Source organism: Narcine bancroftii, chromosome 13 (genome assembly GCF_036971445.1).
Source record: "Narcine bancroftii isolate sNarBan1 chromosome 13, sNarBan1.hap1, whole genome shotgun sequence".
In the NCBI taxonomy this organism is placed as follows: Eukaryota; Metazoa; Chordata; class Chondrichthyes; order Torpediniformes; family Narcinidae; genus Narcine; species Narcine bancroftii.
This window is the reverse complement of record NC_091481.1, coordinates 27,690,350-27,715,663: the sequence shown is the minus strand read 5'-3', so window position 1 is coordinate 27,715,663 and position 25,314 is coordinate 27,690,350. Positions and strand designations below refer to the sequence as shown.

General features: G+C 40.9%; 1 long non-coding RNA gene across 2 annotated transcripts; it reads left to right on the top strand.

Annotated features, from left to right (window-relative positions):
• The first annotated feature begins 397 nt into the window (after positions 1–397).
• LOC138748264 (uncharacterized) lies at positions 398–19,453 on the top strand. 2 transcript variants are annotated; one of them, XR_011347911.1, is made up of 4 exons: positions 398–611; positions 10,427–10,608; positions 17,421–17,464; positions 18,295–19,453. It is a non-coding gene; the product is annotated as an uncharacterized lncRNA (long non-coding RNA). The 2 variants fall into 2 exon arrangements; XR_011347910.1 differs by lacking the exon at positions 398–611 and adding an exon at positions 8,377–8,459.
• Positions 19,454–25,314: the final 5,861 nt, after the last annotated feature.

Below are 25,314 nucleotides of genomic sequence, written 5' to 3'. Positions count from 1 at the left end.
CGATTTGATTCTTTTGTATTTCATGTTTAAAATTCACATAGTTTGATTTTTCCATTTCATTTTTACATGTGCAGCTTTAAGCTCTACTTTCCTCACCTGATCAATGACTACTCTTTCCCTCCCCCCCCCTCCCCACCCTCATTGGTATGCCTTCCAGATTTTCTCCCTATTTATAGCTTTTTGTGAAAATGCTACTCAAAACAGAAACACTCCTACTTTGGAATACTGAGCATTCGTTGCACTTTTAGTTCATGCCTGTGCAAGTTGGATACAGTGTGAGACGGTTGATCACAATCCTCATAATATTCTCTAAGCACATTTTAAATATGGAATGTTGCCTTTAAGCTGTTAATGCTTGGGTCATGGCATTTAAAGGTGTAATAGCATGTGCCTGACAACTCATTCCTGAGCTAATTGAAGGCAGGGCTCCTTAAAAGTCTCCCACCATGAAGCCTGTTCAGCTGAAATGTATATGTGCTGTTCGATTGATCTATTACTTACAAGGGAGGAAGTGTACCTCTCATTTTACAGGCCCGTTCCAAAATCCAGGCAGATGTTGTGGAACATCAGGATGATCGCTTCTTACCCAGGAATTTCAGAAGAGTTCCCAGGTCAGTGACAAAATGCAAGCAGGAGAAGATGACTACTGAGACCCAAGCTGGCAATCTTCTGCAAATATAAATCTGCTCTCAGTAATACCAGTAATACTATGAACAAAGCATGTCAGCATCTCTACTTCCTCAAGAGTTTACGGAGGTTTGGTATGACTTTGGAAACCCTGGCAAATTTCTACAGATGTATGGTGGAAAGTGTGCTGACTTGCTCCATCACGAACTGGTATGGGGACACCAGTATCCCTGAGCATAAAACCTTGACGTCACAGGCAAAACCTTTCCCATCATTAAGAACATCTGCCATTGGAGAGTTTGCAGCAATCATCAAGGAGCCACACCACCTAGCGCACACACTCTGTTCTCGCTGCTACCATCAGGAAAGAGGTAGAGGTGCCATGAGACTCGCACCACCAGCTTCAGGAACAGCTGCTACCCCTCCACTATCAGACTCCTCAACGACAAAATCAATCAGGGACTCATTTAAGCACGCCTACTTTTCCACTTCATTGATTTTTTTAAATCTCTGTATTGCAAAGTTTGTTTATATTTCTTTATTTGTTTACATGTTCATATTGAGCACGGTTTTTTTTTGAACGACCAATTAGTAGTAATTCTGCCTCGCCTGCAGGAAAAAGAATCTCAGGGTTGTACGTAATGTACAACCTATTGTACCAGCCTCCACCACCACCCCTGGCCATATATTCCATGCACCCACCACTACCTCTGACAAGTCCCCAAATTTTCCTCCACTCTCTTTAAACAGAGGTCCTCTAGTACAGATTGAGTACCCCTTATCTGAAAAGTATGGGACCAGAAGTGTTTCGGATTTTGCAACACCATTGTAAAAATGAACCCATTCACTCAGAATTAAAGATACATGCATTCACATTACAATACAAATATTTACATATGCATCTACACTCTATAATGCACTACTTATGTCTGCTATGACCCATTCTCCGATCGCGATTTCCGAATATTTGCATTGTAATTACCTTATGGGACCACAGATGAAAAAAGTTTTGGATTTTGGATCGTTTTGGATTTCAGGTATTCGGATAACGGGTATTTAACCTGCATTTGCTATTGTCACCCCAGGATAAAAGTGCTGGCTGTTCACCTTGGTTCTTGGTACTTGATCCCCCAAAATATTCCGTATGGAATTTAAATGGAGGTGGGGGAGGGTGGGCTTCAGGAGGAGATTTTTGAAGAAGAGGTGTCTTAAAGTTAATTGGGTCTGGTTGTGTGAGAAGAGTAAGGCAAAGATTATTCCATGCTTTAATTGTGTGTGGGAAGAATGAATTGCTGTACACATCTGTTTTGGAAGATGGCATGACAAATCGGGTTGCGTGCCCTCGTCTGCTCCTAGCAAGCTTGGGTTCAGAATAGAATTGGTCATCTATAACCAGCTGGCAGTTTAAAATTTTGTAAAAACAGGTCAGGGAATGTGCTTCACGTCTGTCTTGGAGAGAGCTCCACTTTAATGAATCCAGGAGCTTTGTAACACCTTCATGGAGTTCACAGATGGAATAACTAAAGAGTAACAAGAAAGGATTTGGAGTGATGTTTAATGGGACACTGCAATGGCTTGGACTGCACAATTTTATTGTTTGAATTTTTAATGGAATGTGATGGGGAACAGTTAAATAGTTGAAGCACCTTCACTCATTGTTTGACCCTGACAGCTGATCAAACAAAGGGCCCACACTGCTACTGACACCGTTGTGACTTAGTTGAGAGAGTCCGAGCTCCAGCCCCTGTGGAAGAAAGGGTTTATGCTTCAAAAGCACCTTTCACAACCTCCAACATGCATTGAAGACATTTGAAAAGAGGAACTGCAATCTAACGACAGATGGATCTCATTTTCACACTACCATTTGCCCAAAGCTGGGCATTTTAACAACTTTTTTTGCTGCCCTCTCTTCTTTTCTCAGTCCAAATCTTCCTCTCTATTTATTTTCTACTCCATGTTCATTCATTCTCCATTTCTTCATGTGTTCTCTCGTTAACCCTGAACCTCATTAGCTAAACGAGGCAGGTAGTTGGTCTTGGGTATTCCAAACATGGCTCTGCTCACTGCGATGTTAATAATTCATTCTGCCAGCAACTTAATTTAAATTTTAAATTTAGATCTACAGTACTGTAACAGGCCAGTTTAGCCCACGAGTACATGCTGCCCAATTTACACACCCTTAACCTAACCGCCCCCCCCACCGGGTACATTTTCAATGGAGGAAGGAAACAGGAGCCCCCAGGAAAAATCCATGCAGACACGGGAAGAACATACAAACTCCTTATAGAAAGCACAGGACTTGAACCCCAATTGATGGCGCAGTAAAGTGGGGAGTAAATTTCAAGTAACTGAATAAGGGAGAAGTCTAGCTGATCGTACTGCTTTGAAATGCCTCATTCCCGAAATCCATTTAAAATAGAAAAATAGTTCTGTTGAAAAGTCTTTGACCTAAAACGTTTTTCTTTCCACAGACACTGCTGAGTATTTCCAGGAGTTTCTGTTTTTGATGTAGGCTTCCTGCATCTGCAGTTCCTCCATTTTCAGTTAATCTAGAGCACACATGTCAAACTCTGGCCCGCAAGATCATATCAAAAATGTATTAGAGGTGGCCCGCTGGCCGCCGCACCAGTATAGCGCATGCACAGTAACCGCTGTGTCCCAGGGTGAGAGAGAGAGAGAAAAATCCTGATCCTTGAAAAGTAGTGGTGGGTGGTTTTATAAACACGCTGTCGTGTCCCCCCGCCCACCCCCCCCACTGCAGCGCGGCCTGGCCGGTGTCAGGGGAAGCCAAGGCCTCTTCCCAGCGCCCAGAACCCCAGTGGCACAGCGTTTCCTGGAGCTGCAGATGGAGTCAGGACACCAGAGGGAAGATTGGGGCTCCCTGCCGGGCGAAGGGGGCGCCGGCCACCGGCTGCCCTGCGCCTTCCCACCGGACCAGCGGCGGGTGCCCAGAGTACACGTGGAGAGCGAGCTGGTCGGGCAGGTAGGGTGGAACCCCCCGCCAATCTTGGGAGTGGCGGGGGCTTGATCGGGATTAGCCGCGCTCACCTGCTCCTCCACCGCTGACCGGGATCCCAGCGCGGTCCTGAGCGCGGAGACTACCCTGGAAAGGTCCTGGGACACCGGCACGGAAAGAAGAGCAGGGTCCGTAGAACATTACAGATCAGAAACAGGCCCTTCGGCCCTTTGACTCTACCTCGTGAAAACCCAACACTGGAGAAACTCAGCGGGTTAAACCGTATCCTTTATCCAGCAGAGAGGTACCTGACAATGTTTGGCCCTTGATCCCCCTCATCAATGTATGAGCGAAAGACTGTGGTTCTTGTAAAAACACCAGAAGGGAGAAACTCAGCAGGTCAAAGGGGGTCTGGGAGAAACTCAGCAGGTCAAAGGGGGATCTGGGAGAAACTCAGCAGGTCAAAGGGGGGTCCGAGAGAAACTCAGCAGGTCAAGGGGGAGGGGTCCAGGAGAAACTCAGAAGGTCAAGGGGAGGGGGTTCGGGAGAAACTCAGCAGGTCAAGGGGGGTCCGGGAGAAACTCAGCAGGTCAAGGGGGGTCCGGCAGAAATTCAGGGGGGGCCTGACCTCGCCAGGACCGTTGCCCACTCCCTCTCAGGCCGACCCGTGACTCAAGGTGACGGGGCCGCTGATCCGCCGAGATGCCGCCCTGCAGCGAGAGCCGATGCCCCCACACTGTCGTTGTCCAACCCGATCGCCCGCAATCCCCGCCCTCCCGCACACAGGCCTGAGTCAGTATTATGAACTTTAATCTCAGGATAAAACGATCTTCCAATAGTTTCATGTCACAGTGATAAATATATTCCTGGTTAAAAATGGTCCTGCACCTGGATACAAGCTCATTAGGCATAAAACTTGAAAAGTGTGTAAATCAAAGGATATCTGTACCAATGGAAAAAGGGCATGGCAAATAACCCTGCTAGAGTTCATGCCCACAATCACTCACCCATTTGATTGTTCCAGGAATCATGTTATTCTCCCACATTCTCAATAGCCCTCAGATTTTACTATTCGACAGCACACTAGCAACATTTGACAAATCCTCTATAGAGAAATATTATTTATTGAATATTTTATTTCTCATTTGTTAATGCTTCTGGAAAGAGTTTATCCAAAACTATTATTAAACATTTATTTTAATAAGAAAAAGTTTAACATTACATATGTTGAAAGAAGAGAAAACATGCAGATGTTGTTGAAAATGTTCAATAAATATTTAGTTCGGCCCTCGACTTAGTCCAAGTTTTTAATTTTGGCCCTCTGTGAATTTGAGTTTGACACCCTGATCTAGAGGAAGAGTAGACTGAAGAAGAAGGGGGGAAAAGGCAGTAGGAACAGAGAGAATTACTTCCAGAGAGGAAGAAATGGGGATCATGAAGTTGAGAGCAACAAAAAAAAATCAGAACACCATTGTACTCCAAACTTCCCTGCAAATCAGCATGAGCAAGATGACCAATAGGTGAGTGCAAGGGGCTCTGAAATCCTGTCTAATTTAGAGAAGGGCAGGAGTAGGCCCATCAGGTCTGTTTCACCCTCCTGTCGGGAGCTTATCCATCCTCCCACTCAGCCCCACTTCCCGTGACCATTGATGCCCTGACTGATCCATCTCTGCCTTAAATACACCAAATGACCTTGCTTCCACAGCTTCCTGTGGCAACAAGTTCCACAGATTCCTGGCCCTCTGACTAAAGAAATGTTTCTGCATCTCTGTTTTAAATTGACACCTTTTGTGGGAAACATCCTTGCCACATCCACTCAGTCCAGTTCTTGCAGCATTCAAAATGCCTCTGAGGTCCTCTCCCTCATCCTTCCGTCCTCCAATGAGAACAGTTGAAGAGCTGAAAAATATACCTCATATGCTCTCCCTTTCATTGCTGGTATAATTCTGGTAAATCTTCTCTCAAGCCTCTCCAATGCCAGAATGACTTTTCTCAAATAATGGACCCAAAGCTGTACACAATACTCTAAGTGAAGTCTCACCAGTGCTTTATTGTGTCGCAACATTACATCCCTGCTTATTCCTCTAGAAATGAATGCCAACATTGCAATCTCCTTCTTCATTGCCGACTCATCCTGGAGATTAACATTTAAGCTATCCTGCACGAGGACTCCCAAATCCATTTGCACCTCTGAATTTTGAATTTCCCCCCATCTATATAATAGTCTTCCTGTTGATTTCTTCTACCAAAGTGCATTTCTTCTTTCCAACATTCCACTTCATCTGCCACCTCTTTCCCCCTTCTCCTAATTTATCCAAATCTCTGCAGCCTTTCTGCAATCTCAGCTCCACTGTTCTAAACACTAAATACCATCTGCAAATTTAGCCTCAAAGGCTATTATATTCCATAATCCATATACAACATAAAAAGAAGCAGTCCCAACACTGACCCCTGCAGAACACCAATAGCCGCAACCAGAATAGAATCCCTTTATTCCTACTCTTTGCTTCCCGCCGATCAGCCAATGCTCGACCCATGCTAGTATCCTTCGTGTAATTCCATGGACTCTCATCTTGTTTAGCAGCCATATGTGTGGCCACTTGTGGAATCATCAGGGACAAATTTCATCTCATTTCCAGATGTGTTGCTCTCCGCTAGATGGTAGCGGCTTCTTGAAAAATCTGGACGCGCAATGTCACTCAGTCTGACTGCTCCTGGCTTAAATCTTTCTGGCCAGAGCTCGCATTGGGACAGTTAGGAACCACTTGAATGAATGCAAATGGAAAGCAGGGAGGGCTCATAGAGCCAAAAACTGTTTCCCTCCACAATTGATTAAAAACAGGCTCCCAGTTATTCACCAGTTGCCACTCATCCAGCATACTAAGGCTCCAAACACCTGATGAGATTAGAGCAGGTAAATTGTTGCTGGTGTTTTAACTGGCTGGCCATCAGTTTTGGCTCAACTGGCAGAATTTCTTTGAAATTAGAAACTGGTTGTATTAAAAGCAAGATAAATCTTTTATCAGACAGCAATCTAATCCATTTTAATGCTTACTTTAACACGGTGATGTGACATAATCACAGCATGGCACAGCAGGTCCAGGTGAGAGGTGTGTAATTCGAAGCTCCATTTGGTAAATCCGGAATGGTGCACGCTTCAAATTGCAAGCACCTAATTGTTGCAGCCTCCCACGTGATTAGTTTACTCTTTGTCTCAGCGGAAGCACATTCCTGTCTTATGGTTTAAGATTTAGCTGGCCAAACATTGCAGGCAAATTCCACCTCCACCTGAAATGTGCTGAAGACAATGATGTTCCTGAGTTGTAGTGGACAAACCCCTAAAGATGACTAGAGGGTTGCACTGAAATGGTTCATTGGTCTTTCATTCCTGCCTTTCTTGTTTTCTTTGGTCTTTCATAAAAAAAAATAAACATTCTGGATTTACCACATTAAAGGCAGTATTCTACTCATACAAATGATATACATACATCTAAGTGCCTTGATCACTGTGGATGTCAAAAGGAGTCTTTTGAAAATCCTTTTATTGGATTCTCTTTTGAATTAAAAAAAATTCAACATGGTTTACAGTGTTATCTACTTATGTTTGTTGAACCCTTTCCAAGGAATTAGCATCTATGTTTATACAATTCTGTAGTACCTTTTACATTTGATTTCTTCATTATAATGAATAATATATTAACAAAATTTAATGGTTCCTATTTGTATTAAGGAGTCTTTGAAGTACCTGGACAGGAAATTGAATTCAAATACATTTTACCTCCTCATTTTTAAAACTGCAGCAAGGTAAAGTTTATAAATAACTCAATCAAAGCAACTCTAGTTCTTAATATCTCTCACACAAAGTGGTAGAGTTTCTCATAGTTTCCTATTCAAGCAGCTAGCACACAGAATCAGCCTGAAAAATTAATGTTGCTTTTTCCAGATTTCTCAAAAGCCAGTGAAGAGAATTTACAAAGCATTTTCATTATTTGGAAGTGAGAAGTGTGATGCCAAAATAAACAAGACCGCAAGTAATATGCTCCAGAAACTTTGATCTTGATGGAAATTCCTTCAAAAGAGGTTCTTCTATCCCCCTCCTCAAGATCTACAAGTAAACAAGTCCAGATGGACTCATCATTGTAAACAAGAAGCTCAGGCCCAAAACATTGACTGCCTTTTACAGGCAATAGGAAATCCCAGGCAGACATGCAAAGAGAGGTAATGAACAAAGTGAAGAGTCGCTTTCAAATAATTGATTAAAATTGAAGTGGAGATACCACTGGGCTTTGATGATAATTGTTTTATAGGTTGAAGTATCAAAAATAAAATAACAGAGGCTCAGAATATTAAAATATTCTCAAATGGTGTAAAATTGGGGTATTTACAACAGAATTTTTAAAAACTAGCTGAAGGATTAAACCTTGTCGAATAGCCAAGTCACTTTATCATTTGGGAATCCCTAGAGGACTACAGCACAGATGCAGGCCTCCCAGCCCATCTAGTCCATGATGAACTACTTATTCCACCTGGTCCCATCATGCTCCACCCAGACCATAGCCCTCAGTACCCATCCCATCCACATATCTCTCCCATCTCTTTTCAGGGCCATTTTACCTTCACCCTACACAGTGTTCCATTCTGTTCTTTCCTGTTCATTATCACTGTCCTATCCTGGGCTACTGGGGCACTCACCCTATCAGGTCCGCTTGCGTACCACCCTGGCATATCCCTTCCACGTCTGCAGAGCTTCACCCTTTCAGGTCTGCTGGTGATTAATGTTGTTCTCCCACTTTCAGGTCCACCAGCCGAGCATGCGCTGCTGGGGCACTCGCTTCTTCAGGACTGTTAGAGCCCAACCTTGGGGTATTCTTATCAGGTTGGTTGCTGTTCCATATTCTCTCCCTTTTCTGTCCGCAAGGCCTTCTCCTTATACAGTCCGCTTCGCCCTCACCCTATCAGTTCCGTGAGTGATCCGTGTTATTCTCTCCCATTCAGTTCTGTTGGCTTATCATGGGTTGCTGGGACGTGAACCCTGTCAGGTCTGCTTGTGCCCCACACTGACGTAATCCTTTCAGATCTGGCTCGCTTTCACCCTACATGGTCCGCTTAGTATTTACCCTTTGAGGTCCACTGGCATTCAATGCTGTTCTCTTCCCTTCAAGTTCACTGCCCTAATCAACCTGTATTAAATGCTAATACTCCCCATTTCAAGTCCACTTGCACAACACCCTGACGTAGTCCTTTCAGTTCTTTGGGGAAATCCCCCATAAGAATCACCACGAGATTTTAATCTGGGATAAAATTAATATTTTGGAAGGAAGATTTCATTAATCAAATCCACCATTGATTGGTAACAGACAAATTGGATGTGACAATTTTAATTGGGTTTTTGGAAAAAAAAATAAATAGAATTGCGAATAAAATACCTCTTTCTGTTGATTCCAATTGATTCAGTAGTCCAATATTAGTGTGATAAATTTGAAACTATTATACTATCTAAATTTTTGTCCTGCAGGTTTCAATTGCACAAATACAATTCAGAACCCAAATTCTAGCTGTAAAGATTATTGTTTAAAAAAAAAGCAGTTTTTTTTAATGGGAAAAATCTTGGAACTCTCGATATTTCATTCGACTAGATCTTTTCCAGAATGATGACAATTTATTTTAAAAAAACATTAGATCAGATTTATTGTCAGACATCACATACAACTCTGAGATTCCTTTTTCCTGCGGCCGCATCAGAAAAACCGCTAATTGGTAGTGCAAAATAAAAACATACACCTGTCAACAAATAAAGAACAGTAATCATGTAACAAATGTAAACAAACTGTGCAATAAAAAAAAGAAAATCAATAAAGCTCTCAAGGAAGAGTCCTTAAATGAGTCTCTGATTGAGCTTGTCGTTGAGGAGTCTGATGGGAGACGGGTAGCAGCTAATCCTGAACCTGGTGGTGTGAGTCTTGTGGCATCTATGCCTCTTTCCTGATGGCAGCAGTGAGAACATTGGGTCTTTGATGATTACTGCTGCTCTCTGATGGCAGTGTTCCTAGTAGATGTTCTCAATAGTGGGGAGGGTTTTGCCTGTAATGTCCCTGGCTGTGTCCATTACCTTTTAGAGGGTTTATGCTCAGGGATATTGGAGTCCCCATACCAGACTCTGATGCAGTCAGTCAGCACACGTTCCACCACACCTCTGTGGAAATTTGCCAGGGTTTCTGATGTCATACCAAACCTCCGCAAGCTCCTGAGGAAGCAGAGGTGCTGACATGCTTTCATTACAATGCCATTGGTGTGTTGGGTCCAGGACAGATCCTCTGAGATAGTGACTCCCAAGAACTTAAATTTGTTCACCCCCTCCACCTCTGAATCCCCCCAATGATCACTGGATTGTCCACCTCTGGCTTTCCTTTCCTGAAGTAAACAATCAACTCCTTAGTTTTGATGACATTGAGTGCAAGGTTGTTGTTGATGCACCAAGTTTTCAATCTCCATTCTGTGCACTGACTCATCTCCTTCCTTTATACAACCCACCAAATTGGCAAATTGGTAGGTGGTGTTCGTGTAATACCAAGCTACACAGTCAAAGTTGCAAAGTATGTAGAGCAGGGGGCTAAGAACACAGCCCTGTGGTGCTCCAGTGCTGATAGAGATTGTGGAGGATAAGTTCTTACCAGTCCTCACTGATTATTGTCTGGTGGTGAGGAAATCCATGATCCAATTACACAGTAGGGTTTTAACTCCCAGGTCTTGGAGTTTTCTGATCAGTTTTTAAGGGATGATGGTGTTAAATGCCAAGCTGTAGTCAATAAAGAGCACCCTAATGTATGCATCTTTGCTGTCCAGGTGTTCCAGGGCTTTGTGTAGAGCCAGTGAGATGGCATCCATCATGGACGTTACTACAATAGGTGAATGTATCCAGGGCCGGCTTTAAGCCTATTTGACCAATTTGATCAAATTGGGTCCCGCGCATGTGTTTGAGCCCAGGCCATGAGCAGAGAACACTGTGACAGACTTCGTTTAAACTGGTAAGAAAATAATAATACTATAGGCTTTATAAACTGAGGGATTTGTCAGTGAACTCATGAAGTTATTACCCTTAATTGATTGTATTATCTAAGTGAAATATTTTTAGGAAATATGTCTTCGATTAAACTACTGTCTATAGGCCTCCTTTGTCTCCCTAGCTAAAAATTCCATGTTTCGTATTCCTTTGACCCAGTAAGATAGATGTATTCCAGAGCTGATGAAGCATCTCTTATTGATCTCAAGATCAAAACAGGCTATAGGCTAATCAATAAGAGAACTTATACTTTAATATGAGATTGAGATAGCGTCATGCCAGCCTAGGGCCTAAGCAGTTAGCCTGAACATAAACAGCCTAGTCGTCGCTGAGGAGGACTTCGCCGTCTGAGTTGCACAGAGGGCTTTGGACTTGGGGTGAGGGGCCGTACCCTGCCTTTAGTGTCTCGTAAAAACCCCTGAAGTCACCAATGTCGGCGCTAAGCTGGGTTTGTTTGGCGAGGCTAGTCCACCACTCATTTTGGATCTCCCGGAGTTTGCGCTGAAGATGGCTGCATGCGAGGCGGAAGGCTCGTTTTTTTCTCAACCAGTTTACCTACCTCGGCTGCACCATTTCATCTGATGCAAGGATCAACAAAGAGATAGACAACAGACTCGCCAAGGCAAATAGCGCCTTTGGAAGACTACGCAAAAGAATCTGGAAAAACAACCACCTGAAGAAACACACAAAGATCAATGTGTACAGAGCCATTGTCATACCCACGCTCCTGTTCGGCTCCGAATCATAGGTCCTCTACCGGCATCACCTACGGCTCCTAGAACGCTTCCATCAGCGCTGTCTCCGCTCCATCCTCAACGTTCATTGGAATGACTTCATCACCAACATCGAAGTACTCGAGCTGGCAGAGTCCGCAAGCATCGAATCCATGCTGCTGAAGTCCCAACTGCGCTGGGTGGGTCACGTCTCCATAATGGAGGACCATCACCTTCCCAAGATCGTGTTATATGGCGAGCTCTCCACTGGCCACCGAGACAGAGGTGCACCAAAGAAGAGGTACAAGGACTGTTTATCCCGAATTTAGGTTAGTTTAAGTTCATCTTAGCAAGGCTGCCTCTGTCATTGTTTCATAATTTTGTAGAGGTTTGTTTTAGTATCAAAATAGTACTAGGCTACTGTTACTAACTATGCTAGGGCACCACCAGGGCTTAATATAGCCTATTTCAAGTTTTTGGTGATTTGGAACAGGTGCAGTTTAGGTTGACCATGCGGAAATTGTTTTCTTCAGGGGTGAATTTCATCCATTACACGCATCAGTTTTTACGCCGATTTTCTAGCCAAATATCTAGCGACAAACTAGCGCTAGACATTTGATGAGAAAATCGGCTAAAAAAACCCGGCAAATTAAAGTGCATCCCCCCCCGTTCTGGAATGTAACCTTAACTAACTAACCTAACCTAACTAACCTAACCATTACTAAAAAAAAACGCAATTCTTACCTTATTCGAAGTTGTCATCATTCAACAAATCCAGAATCGGTCGCTTGTTTTGCTGTTCGGTGGCGTTCACAAGTTGAGAGTTGGGTGCGTTGCTCCGAGGTCAGCAGCTGACGTTGGAGCAACGTAAAGCTAATGAGCAAAATGACGTGGGATTGACGTTGGTTTCTTACATTGCTCCAACGACGATGACAACATTGTTCCACTGTTGGAACAACGTAGACATGTTATCAGGGATGTCGAGTCCAATTTTATAACAAATTGCTAACGTCGAGTTTTTTGTGTAATTTTGTCTAAACATTTTAAAATATACTTCTTTTACCTTTTTTACCTTAAAAATATAGCCCAGAGAATTAGCAGCTTAAAATTTGTATGTCATTTTACATGGCACAAGTTTAATTTAAATGTAATTTAAATGTATAATTTACATTTTACACAAGCAGAGATAGAGACAAAGAGCATAGGTATTTAAGTAGCAACCAGAAACGAGCACTGGCCAAGGCTAAGGTAGCTGAAAATGAAAAACATTCCTTGTCACTCCATCTTTGAAGCGCCCATGTATTGAGGATGAAGAAAACAAAAACAATTTAGAAAATGACAATACAGCCTTGAGTCCAATTACAGTTGATAAATACAATGATGAAATTGATAACAAGTTAGAAAAGGACGACCCAGCTGTGAATCAAATTGAAGACGATCTCAATACACCAGAAGACAGTGCCAAAGCGGAAAGTCCACTTATAGCCAAAAATGACCAAGCCCAAACATCACTCAATGATGGATCATCCACGAGTACAGTTGTAATTAACATTTATGATGACCCAGCCAACTGCCCAGCATACATAAATCAAAATGTAAGAGATTATTTAACAATGGAAAGTCCTCCTATTCCAGTGAACAACTTTCTACGAAATGAAAAGGGATTGTGTTTTTCAAAGTTTCACTGTAAGAGGAAACTTCCAAATGGGGAGTGAGTTGAAAGACCTTGGATTATATACTCTCAGTCTGCTGATAGAATTTATTGCTTTTATTGTAAACTTTTTAGTAAGAACACAACCAGCGCATTATCAACAAGTGGATTCAACATCTGGTCTAATCTTCATACAAGGTTGTGTGAGCATGAAAATTCTAAAAAACAATTGGAAGCCACATGGAGTTTCTGGACGTTACACCAAAGACTTTGTAGTGGACAGACAATTGACAAAGAACTTGAAATAATCGTCAATGAACATGCAAAACACTGGCAGCAAGTATTCAAAAGGTTAGTAATAATAGCGCAGTTTCTTGATGAGAGAAATCTAGCATTTAGAGGAACAGAGGGAAAAAGTTGGTACACAATGGAAACTTTTTAGGTCTTGTTGAGCAGTTTGGAAAGTTTGACCCTGTTCTTGAAGAGAATTTGCGAAAAGTCAAAACCCACGAAATTCATAAACACTATTTAAGAAAAGGTACTCAGAATGAACTACCAGACATTATGGCTACAGCTGTTTTGAATGAGATACTGAAACACGTAAAAGCAGCTAAGTACTACGCCATAATTTTTGACTGCACACCTGATGTGAGTCACCAAGATCAAATGTCTCTAACGTTCAGGTATGTGTCTGATGGTAACTTGGCTCCTTCAGGTGTTTATGAACATTTCATAAAGTTTATGCAGGTTGAAAGTAGCACAGGAGAAAATTTATATAAAACATTATTAAACACACTGAAGGAATTAAATTTAGAGGTGAAAGACATTAAAGGCCAAGGCTATGACAATGGTAGCCACATAAAAGGTCACACATCTGGAGTACAAGCATGACTGTTGAAGGATAACTCAAGTTCTTTGTACCTTATGCATGCCACAATTATAACCTTTTACTCAGAGATGTAGCCAAGTGTTGTCCAGATGCTATAACATTTTTTGGGATCTTGCAAAGGATCTACATATTGTTCTCAGCATCAGCTAAGAGGTGGGCAGTTTTTAACAAACATGTACGCAGGTTATCAGTGAAACCCTTGAGCAACACAAGGTGGGAGTGTTAAAGCTATTCGTTATCAGGTTGGAGAAGTATATGATGCACTTGTGGAAATATCAGAGATAACAGATGAGCCCAAGGTAAAAGCAGAAGCTGAATCTTTAGCAAATCAGCTAAAAGACTACAAATGTTTAGTTTCTTTGATATTTTGGCATGAAGTACTTTTTAAAGTTAACTACGTAAGCAAGGAACTACAAGGTGAAACAAAGGACATTGATGAAGGCATGAGTCATTTGAAAAACTATTATCATGGGTAAGAATTTATGGAGAGGGCAGTTTTAATGATGTCCTAATAGGCACAAATGAATTGGCTGAAGCTGTTGAATTACCATTGGAGTTTAGACAATTTCAAGAAAAAAAAACTATGTAGAAGGAAGAGAATGTTTTCATATGAGACAAAAGATCAAGATTTAGATGATCCAAAAGAAGCATACAGAGTTCAGTACTTCAGCTTAGTGCTAGACAAAGCTATTCAATCTTTAGAGTCTAGATTTAGGCAGCTTAAAAGCCAAGTAAAATTATTTGGATTTTTAAATAACTTTCAGAGCTTACAAAAGGCGGAAATAAAGAAACACACAACAGACCTTGAAGCAGCTTTAACTGACACCATACTAAAAATGAGCACTGATGGAGGGGTAGTTACTGAAACAACTAAAGACGTGGATGGTTATCTGTTGGCCGAAGAACTTGAAGCTCTGAAAACTTCTTCCCTTCAGTGTCGTTAAGCCTCAAGCTCTGTTTGAGTACCTGGTAGTAAACAATTGATTCACAGCATTTCCTAATGTTTTTATTGATTTGAGAATTTACTTAACAATGCCCGTAACAGTCGCATCGGGTGAAAGAAGTTTTTCAAAACTAAAACTGATTAAAACATATTTACGGTCAACAATTTCACAAGGGAGACTAAACAATTTTGCGATGCTATCTATAGAAAATGACATTAATAAAACCATTGACCTTGAAATTATTTTGAAAGATTTTGCAAATAAAAAAGCCAGAAAATTCTGTTTCTAAAAGACCTGTGCATAAACAGTACGTCTGTAATTGTCTTAACTTGTATTAAAAAAAATTAAACTTTCATATTGTCTTTCAATATTTAGTTTATCAAGCATTTAATGCTTTTTGGCTAAGACTGGCATACTACATGAAATATAAAACATCAGTTTCGACTTTTGCAGAGTGGAGGCCCCACTATCAATTTTCTAATTGGGCCCCACAATTCCTAGCATCGGCCCTGAATGGATCCATGTCATCACTCACACAGGAGCTGATCTGTTTCAACGCCGGCCTTTCAAAACACTTCACTGTTGATGAAAGCGCTACTAGTGGATAGCCTTTAAGGCAGGTTACTACGCTCTTATGGGGCAGTAGTATGACTGATGCCTGTTTGAATTAGGTAGGCCATGCTGGATGCTTTCCTCGGATTCTCTCTCCTGAATGCTGGACGCACATCACCCTCAGACACAGACATCAGGGGATGTGGGAGTGGTTCTTCACTGTTTTACTGCCATCAAATTGGACGAAGGAGGCATTGAGTTACTTTGGTTGAAAAAGTTTGCTGTCTGCTATTTCATCAGATTTGGTTTGTAACATTTAGGCGCTGCCACATCTGTCGGGTGAACTTCGTGGTTTCCATTTTCATCTGGAATCTCCATTCCGCCTGGGAGATAGCTTTCCGCAGGTCATACCTGCTTGCTCCTATTGTACTGATCTTGGCACTTAAAATAATGTCACTCAAATACAATCATTGCTCATTTTAAACCAAGCATGATGTTCAGTCTGAATGTTTGAATGCGAATTTAATTTGTTTGAAAGGATGCGTTTCAGCATGTTATATTCCACAATGAATCCTTTGATCACCTCTTATTAACATTTTAAAGACTTAGCACCATCTCCAAATTCCACATCTTTCAGGATTGGAAAGACAAAACTTTTCTTTCAGCCTCAGTGAGGGAGAATTCCAGGTTCAACGTTACCATGGGAGCAGCACCAGAGGAAAACTGGGATTGAAAATCAAACTCCAGATGATGGAAAACAAAAAGATCAGATGGAGATTGCAAAGTGAAGGTTGAAGATTTGCCTGTTTCAGGTTTTTTGAGGCAACATCCCCTGGTGAAATAACCTTCACTATCTCTCTTCTTACCTATTGTCTGATCCCATCTTTACTTCAGTCTGTGTTCATTAACTCTGTATTTGTATCCATCAAAAAAGAGTCCAAAGAATAAAATAAATAGCAATGAACCTCAGAATAAACAAAATGAGTCATCGCCTTAACCAGAACATAGAAAACAAGGATCAGAAACAATATTTGATTAATCCAGCCCCAGCCATTCACTCACATATTGGAAAGTCCTGTACACACTTCAGGAACTCATATTCCAAGAACCTTGTACATTTATTCATGAGAAATCACAAACAAATCTATTTTTGTCAGATGCATTTTTTTTAAATAAAAGGGTGTATTTGTCTTCCTTGTATAGGTCATTCCTCTAGTCAGGTCACTTGTCGGAGGGCCATGTAACTGTTACATGGTCGGGTGGTGACTAAACCGGCTCCCTCATCAGGCTCACTAGACACCCTGCAGGATGAAAACAACTTTCCCCAGTTGTCTTGGACCTCATCATGCTGCTGGATCCGGGAGGGGATGTCGAGAGGGTGGGTTTGGACCTGTGCATCCCCTTCTCACTTAAATCTATTCATGCATATGCTGTTCCTTTCTGAGGAGTGGGATATCCTCATACTAAACCCCACCAACTGACTGAAAGGAACCATAATCATCCTATGGATGGATAGCCTGAAATAGGTAATTCCACACTTCTGCATTCTGACAAAGAACCATTGCATTTACTGTTGATCATATAAGATCTAGAATTACTTCTGGTGCTGATCTACACAGGAACCACCACTGGAATAATGAGTTTATATGATATAATAAGAGAAAATATTTATGATGTACTCCAAATGTTTGAAAACATACAAGAGATGTCAAGATGTTGCACTAGTGCAGTGGTTTTCAACCTTTTCCTTTCCACTCACATACCACCTTATGCCATAGGTGCCCTGTGATCAGTAAGGGATTACTTAAGGTGGTATGTGAGTGGAAAGAAAAAGGTTGAGAACCACTGTTTCAATCGTAACTCATTGACTCGTTATGTGCACGGTTTCAGAACGCCAAAGGAAATGGGCCAATGACAATTTTTCTCTAGCAAAATATTTCACTGACAATTAGGTCTCGAGCAGTGGTTCTCAACCTTCCCTTCCCACTCACACACCACCTTAAGTATTCTCTCCATTACTGCTTCCAGGTGCTTTGGTTTCCTCCCATATTCCGAAGACAGGCAGGAGATGGGTAAGTGATAAAATCTTGGAGGAGGATATAGGAAGATGAACATATCAGATGATAAGATTCATGCCAATATATAAATTGCAGCTCTTTATTGAAATTAATAAAACTAACAGCATTGAAACAATTATTTGTTTTCTTTTTCTAGACACCGATCTACTTCCTGTATTTCCTTAAGTTCAGTTTAGTAAAGCGACTGTTTTATGTCCTCTCTTTAATTTCTGGCAAGGCGTATTTTGCACTTTATCCTTAGTTCTTGATATTAACGACTCCTCGACCTTTCTTAGCTATCTTAGTGAGTGGGCCAATGGATTTAGCCTTGACTTCTTCTCAATCCCATGCTTCCCTCATCGCTAGAAGGGCCATTTTGCTGAATGGAAAGATCCTGTGCCCCTCCCACTCATACTCCATGGTTTTCGCATGTGATGGCATGTTTTTCTCTAGAAAAACAATCAGGTGTTCTGCTACTACAATGGATTTTAACTTCTTTCTCTTTGGGGTTCTTTTCTCAATTATTTTCAAAATTTATAGATTTTTTTCTCTCGACCTCATTGATATTAATATATGGGTCCATATGTAGCTTGTTTACTGTTATTTGATATTTGTAATTTGATATTAATTTACTTTTTCATTACTATCACATGTACTTTGTAATTTGTGTATGTTAAAACCAATACAAAGATTGAAAAGAAATAGACAATTATCTGTTTTCTTTTTCTAGACATTGGTCTACTTACTGTATTTTCTTAAGTTCTGTTTAATAAAGCCACTGCAGAATATTTAAACTTGGCGAAGGTTTGTGGCTTGTTATTATTTCAGGCCATGTGTCTTTCCAGATTCAAAAGAAGGTCAGAAGGTGACACACTGTCAAAGCAGTTAACCAGTCAAGGACAAGGTCAATTCTTTACAAACTCGAGGAAATACCTCCCAGGAGAGCCAGAAAAGTGAACAAGCTCAGCTACAAGCAATTAACATTCAGCTGAAGTGTCAAAGGAGCAACAGAGAGTCGTGGCAATTGTGAAATAATTTATTTCAGTTACATTGGCCCAGAAGTGCAAAGTTGGGGTTGCCCAAGCTGTTAGAAGTCCCAGCAGGAAAGATTTTATGAAATGCTTCACGTAAAGCACAAGGTTCCGCTCGGTTCAAACCTGCTCATGTGAGCATTCTATAAAATGTGCAAAATTCAGCCAAATTTCCAAAATTATTTCAAGATAAATGGAAAAGTTAATTGCTTCATTCCTAGAAGGTGGATCTTTTCTGTTTGATGACTAAAAATTTATTTTTATTGGAAGGAGTCAAGATACGTTTTAATACATCCAAATAGTCACTCATCCGTAAAAATATTCAAAAAGGGAATTCATCACAAATATGAAATTATAGGTCCATTAACCTGACTTAGGTTAAAGGCAAGTTTCTGGAAGAGATCATTCAAGAAGGATTTATGGCCACTTAGCCAGTGAAGTGATTACTTGCAACTTTCAATTTGGCTTCTGGGAGAGAAGGTCAAACTTTAACAGAGATGAATCTTTTAAGAAAGTTTCAAGATTGGCGGATGAAGTTTGACTATTCAACATCATGTATGTGAATATTCAGAAATCTTTTGACAAAGTGTTATGGAATAGGCAGATTTATATAAGACAGAATGCCACGGAATAGGCGATAGGTTCTGCATGGGGTCAAATAGAGATCTTCATTGTTTCTTTATTAAAATCATGGCAGATGGCATTTTTAGAGAATCTTTAGGAATTGACCAAGGTTGGAAGAAGGTCATTCACATTCAGTGACGGCATGGGTAAAATGATAATCAACATACTTTCAGTGATTATTATAACCTAATGTTGAGGCCAAATAACTTCTTTCTGTTAATTCATGAACGATGATCATTCTAACTTTGGAAGTATAATGAAAGCAAAGATTGTCATGTTACAGCCCAGACTTCTCTGAATCAGGTTCAATTGATGTAAAAACAAATTATATTTTTCAAATGTAATGCATATTCACAAAACATTTTAAATTCATTTTGAAATAAACTATTGAACAGGGATATGGTTTGGCATTTTTACTGAAACATATTATAGTTTATGATTTATGGATTTTATACAGGAATAACATGGAATTGCACTCCGTCATATTTCTAAATATCTGTCTCTCAACTGTATTTTACAAAGACTTATTCTTAAGTAACTGTAGGCATTTGGGAAATAATATCTGACATTCTACCTGCTTTTAAAAATAAAATAAATTTGTGGTTTGAATTTTATGAAGCAGTTGAAAACAGGTTTTCATTCAGCTTGGAGAGGGGTACAGCATGGCACTGTCTCTGTGGATATTTTATAGACTGCATTTATACAGACTGCAAATTACAGACAGGACCTTCAAAGTGCAACAACTTTCTCTTTCAAGGCCAACATTCTGAGGGTTAATGAAGGATCTAAAAAGACAATAGTCCAGCTAAATTTAATCATGATAATGTGAAATATGCAAATTCTTAATGTTATGATCATTACAACAAACTTCACTTTGGCCCTTGATTTGTAGGATGGGAGAAATTAATTATCAATGGTTTTTTTTTCAGAAACTCTTGAGAAATGTGATTGAAATATTTGGTACTTTTATTCATTCCTAAAAAGATTGCAATAAATGTAATAAAAAATAAAATGAATAAACTTCATTTTAGTCATTAGGAATTTAAAATTAATTCCAGCCATAATGAGAAAATTTAAAATATATTGAACTTCAGGCAAATGGGCCAAAAAGAACTGTAGTGGGACAGATTTCCTGAGGCCAAAACCACATAGAACGTTCTAAATATGGTCAATGTCCAATACAATTGAATTTTGTATCTCAACTCAATCGAATTATTTGATGTAGCCACATGTCAATTGATTCTATTTCATGTAACAACACAACCAGATCCCTTTGCAAGAGTGTCCCATAGTCTCTCTATTTGAATAATGTTGTGCATTTATATTCTTCACCCAAAGTAGATGATTTGAAATTCCCCCACATTATGCTCCGTCTGCCAATTGAATCCAAGACATTTAACTTTTAGCCAAGAAAATTAGCACTGCTTTATATGAACTAATTTTTCCTTGGATAGATGATGTAAATAATGGAGGTCATTCCCAGTTACTGCCACAATAATATGGAAATTAATACTTTAATGAATCAGCCCTGTTTAATGTTTGTTTAAAATATATATAAATTTTATTTTATTTACAGCACTGTAGAAGCCAATTCTGGCCATTTACACTCATGCCGCCTAATTATATCCAAATTTAGCTACAACCCCGTACGTTTCAGAGGGTGGGAGGAAATGGGAACACCTGGGTAAAACATATGCAGAAATGGATGGAGAAGGTGCACACTCTTTACCAGACATGTCTTTATAACTTATCTCTGTACGGTGAAGAATTTGCCCTAAACGGAACATCTTTCATTTATAATAAATAAAATGTCATAATACATAATGGCAAAGTTATGACATTTGTCTGTAAACTTTCACCCAACAAGAGCTTCCATTGAACAATCTTGTCTCAAAGCGTAGTGCTTCCAGTTTGGCTGCTGTCAGGTCATTCTAGCACTGATTGCTTTCAACTTGAATCTCACATACAGCATTGATGACCCATGTGAAGCTCCTGCTCATCCTGGACCAGCTACAACTCCTGGCCTGGCCAACTGTGGAGAATGGATGAGCATCCAGCCTGAGAAGTCATGATGCATGGTGAATCAATGACAATTTACAGATTTCAGATTTCTTGTCAGAGTACATATATGTCATCACATCTAAACATGAGATTCTTTCTCCTGGGGGCGAGGTAGAATTATAACTTATTGGCAGTGCAAAAAAAAACCAGACTTAACATACACATGTAAACAAATAAAGAAATATAAACAAACTGATTGTGCAACACAGAGAGAAAAAAAATCAATCAAGTGTAAAAGTAAGAGTCGTTAAATGTCCCTGATAGTTTGTTGTTGAGGAGTCTGATGGCAGAGGGGTTGCAGCTGTTTTTGAACAGCTGATGGTAGCAGTGAGAACAGAGTGCATGCTAAGTGGTGTGGAACCTTGATGATTGCTGCTTCTCTCCAATATCAGCTTGCCCCATAGATGTTCTCAGTGATAGGTAGGGTTTTACATGTGATGTACTACCTTTTGAAGGACTTTATGCTCAGGGTCATTGGTGTCCCCGTGATACTGCCAGTCAGCAAACTTTCCACCATACATCTGTAGAAACTTGCCAGGGTTTCCGATGTCATGCCAAGCCTCCACAAACTCCTGAATAAGTAAAGGTGCTGACATGTTTTCTTTACAATGCCATTAGTGAGTTCAGTCCAGGAAAGGGTAGCTGAGATAGTGACTCCCAAGAATTTACATTTGCTAACCCTCTCCATGCCTGATCCTGCAATAATCACTCAATCATTTACCCTTCCTGAAGTCAACGAGCAGTTCCTTGGTTTTGGTGACACTGAGTGCGAGGTTGCTGTTGGTGCCCCATTCGGCCAAGTTTTCAGTCTTCCTTCTGTATGCTAACTCATCACCTCTTGTTGTACAACCCACTAACGTGATATCGTCAGCAAATTTGCAGATGGTGTTGTTCTCGTACAGTGATAGGTGTATAGCAAGTAGAGCAGGGTCTAAGAAAGCAGCCTGGTGGTGTTCCGGTACTGATGGAGATTGTCAAGGAGATGTTCTTACCAATCCTTTCTGATTGTGGTTTAGAAGTGAGGAAATCCAACATCCAATTACACTGTGGGGTGATGAATCTCAGATCTTGGAGTTTGCTGATTAATTTTGAGAGGATGATGGTGTTAAATGCTGAACTGTTGTCATACTGATGATTGCATCTTTGGCATCCAGGTGTTCCAGGGCTTTGTGTTGAGCCAGTGAGATGGCATAGATCTGTGGCTATGATAGGCAAATTTGAATGGATCCAAGTTGCCACTCAAACACCAACACCAGCCTTATAAAACACTTCATCACCACTTTTGCACCCTAGCCCTGGTCTGGCACCGGTCCTACAGACATTACAGTTTATAGTCAGTGTGTTTGGAGCTCCCTACACCCTTGCAGATGAGGCTGGTCCTGGTCCTATTTACAGAGATGTGTAGCATTCCACAGTCTGGATGGAGATGTTGACAGGGTACTGTGTTATGGTCCCTGCTACTTATGTATCTCCAACTCTATTTCCTGAATTTTTACGGAATCAACTGCCAATCTCCATTGAGTCTCATTTGGAAACTTGAATGATCTGTGTGGAGATTTTAAATTGTGCCAAACAATTTGATAAATTTGGAAAGAATTCTGCAGCATCGTCAACTCTTCGTGTCGGAGGTTTGGATCTGGGCTCGGGTTGAGGATGGTTTGAATTGAACTGGACTCTTATGCACAGTGTCAGCTCCAGGGTAAGTGTTAGCGGGGAGCATAGGGACACACATTTCTGCTGTAAAACCTGCTCAGTGGTGGGGGTTGGGTGCTGGTGGTGCCACGGTCACACTCCACCTGCCCCTGTTAAATGTGGAGCCACGGTATGACATCACATGTGCATGCACATTACATGCATTACAAATTCAACTTCACTTCTGATGTCACGAGCGTAAGTATTTTTCCTTTCCTATTTCTGTTTGTATTTCGTTTAAATTAATTTAGAGAACAGGTAACTTTTAATATTAAAAATATATTTTAACGAGAAAGGTTTTTTCCTTTTTGTGCAAAAGGCTTGGCCTGCACGTCGCTGTGCGTAATTGGGGGCGGGCTTAAGATGCACACAAATCCCCCCCCCCCCCCTTGGTGCCAACACTGCAGCTACAGAGACTGTAGGAGCACTGGAGGCAAAACCAGGGGCACTCATTGTCTCTGAGGGGACTCTCTTCCACTTCACTTTCTCTGACTGCAGTGGGGTGCCAGGCAATGCTAATGGGGAATCTTTGTCTGCCTTCTTTCTTTCTTTGGCTTGGCTTCGCGGACGAAGATTTATGGAGGGGGTAAATGTCCACGTCAGCTGCAGGCTCGTTTGTGGCTGACAAGTCCGATGCGGGACAGGCAGACACGGTTGCAGGGGAAAATTTGTTGGTTGGGGTTGGGTGTTGGGTTTTTCCTCCTTTGCCTTTTGTCAGTGAGGTGGGCTCTGCGGTCTTCATCAAAGGAGGTTGCTGCCTGCCAAACTGTGAGGCGCCAAGATGCACGGTTTGAGGCGATATCAGCCCACTGGCGGTGGTCAATGTGGCAGGCACCAAGAGATTTCTTTAGGCAGTCCTTGTACCTTTTCTTTGGTGCACCTCTGTCACAGTGGCCAGTGGAGAGCTCGCCATATAACACGATCTTGGGAAGGCGATGGTCCTCCATTCTGGAGACGTGACCCACCCAGCGCAGCTGGATCTTCAGCAGCGTGGACTCGCCTAATGGCAGGCTAAAGGCTAAATACTGCATCTCTGTTTCATTACATGACAACATAATAGTACTTATCTGATAACATCTTCCTTCTATAAAGTGCTATCACATCTCACAATGCACATAACCACAAACTTTCTTTTCACTAAAAGGTGAATATGATGTTAACTACTTCATGCTTATTAGTATCTTCCAAATACTCATTAGGGGTTTTCAGGCTGCAAGCATGTAACGGCACCATCAAGGAATTTTGCCACTACACGGGCAGTCTAAAAAGGAATGTACAGGAATTTTGAGTCAATTCCTGTACCGCGATTTATCCTGCAGGATCCTTACAACTTTTTGGAGGGAGCCTGGAGTGTAAGTCGTACCCGAAAAATTTGTTGTCGGTCATTCACTCTACTGCATGTCCAACCACCTGGACTGTTGCACTTGCAGTCTAAAAAGATGCCCAGTGTGAATGACCACATGGGCAGTAATTATGTTTCAAAATAATAATATTTTTTCAGAGATTTTCCCGACATTGCAGTCTAAAAAACATAACTGATTCAACGGGACTGTCAATACTTCTGAAAGTACTGACATTGCCACATTCAATATTCTGGAATTTATTTCCTGAACTGATAGTTTTCAAGGACTGACATGTCATTTATTTCAAAGAAAACATAAAACATCAAGGTAAATGTCTCCAGTTGCTTAAGATAAGAGTGCATGAAAAAGATCATTTATCTCTCATGTTTCGCATTACAGTGCAAGGAATTCAGATTTTACAATCAAACATTTTCCAATCCATGGACGATCCCCATGTTAGTTAACAAAAAGGATCAGTGGTCACTCATTCACCTATGTGAGATGTCCACGACTACAATATTCAGAGAATAAACAAAACAATGTTCATCATTACATATTTAGTTTAATTCTCCCACTGCAGGATTTCCCTAGCCCCCTGTGGCTATTTTGCATTCTGCCTTTGTACAACCACTGCCACTTCCCACTCACCCACAGCATTCTAAATATATTTTGGAAGTGATTTGTTCACATCATCAATGGATTGGCACCCTGGTGGATAAAGTGGCTGGTTTTTATGGCACAAGAATCTTCTTTGAGACTGAATAACCATTCCACTCCACACTCTGCTTTCTTTAAATCTGTTTACTACCTTTCAACCCCTTGTTCCCTAATCCCACATGCACCAGCCTTTGTCTTATGTCCACCATATACAATAGATTCCCCAAAAAAAATCAACAACAGTACACCAGCTTGCACTTTTCATTATTGGTTCAAATTTTAATCAGGTATTATTAAGTGTAGGCTGACCATTTTTTTAACCAAATATTATATCTCCAGGTTCTGTTTCTCAATATCATCATTATTTCTCATCTCCTTTCCAACAGATATCCTATCACAAAAGTTACGTCAGATAATCTAGTTTCCATTAATGAAAAGTGGAAGCAGTCAGTCTGAG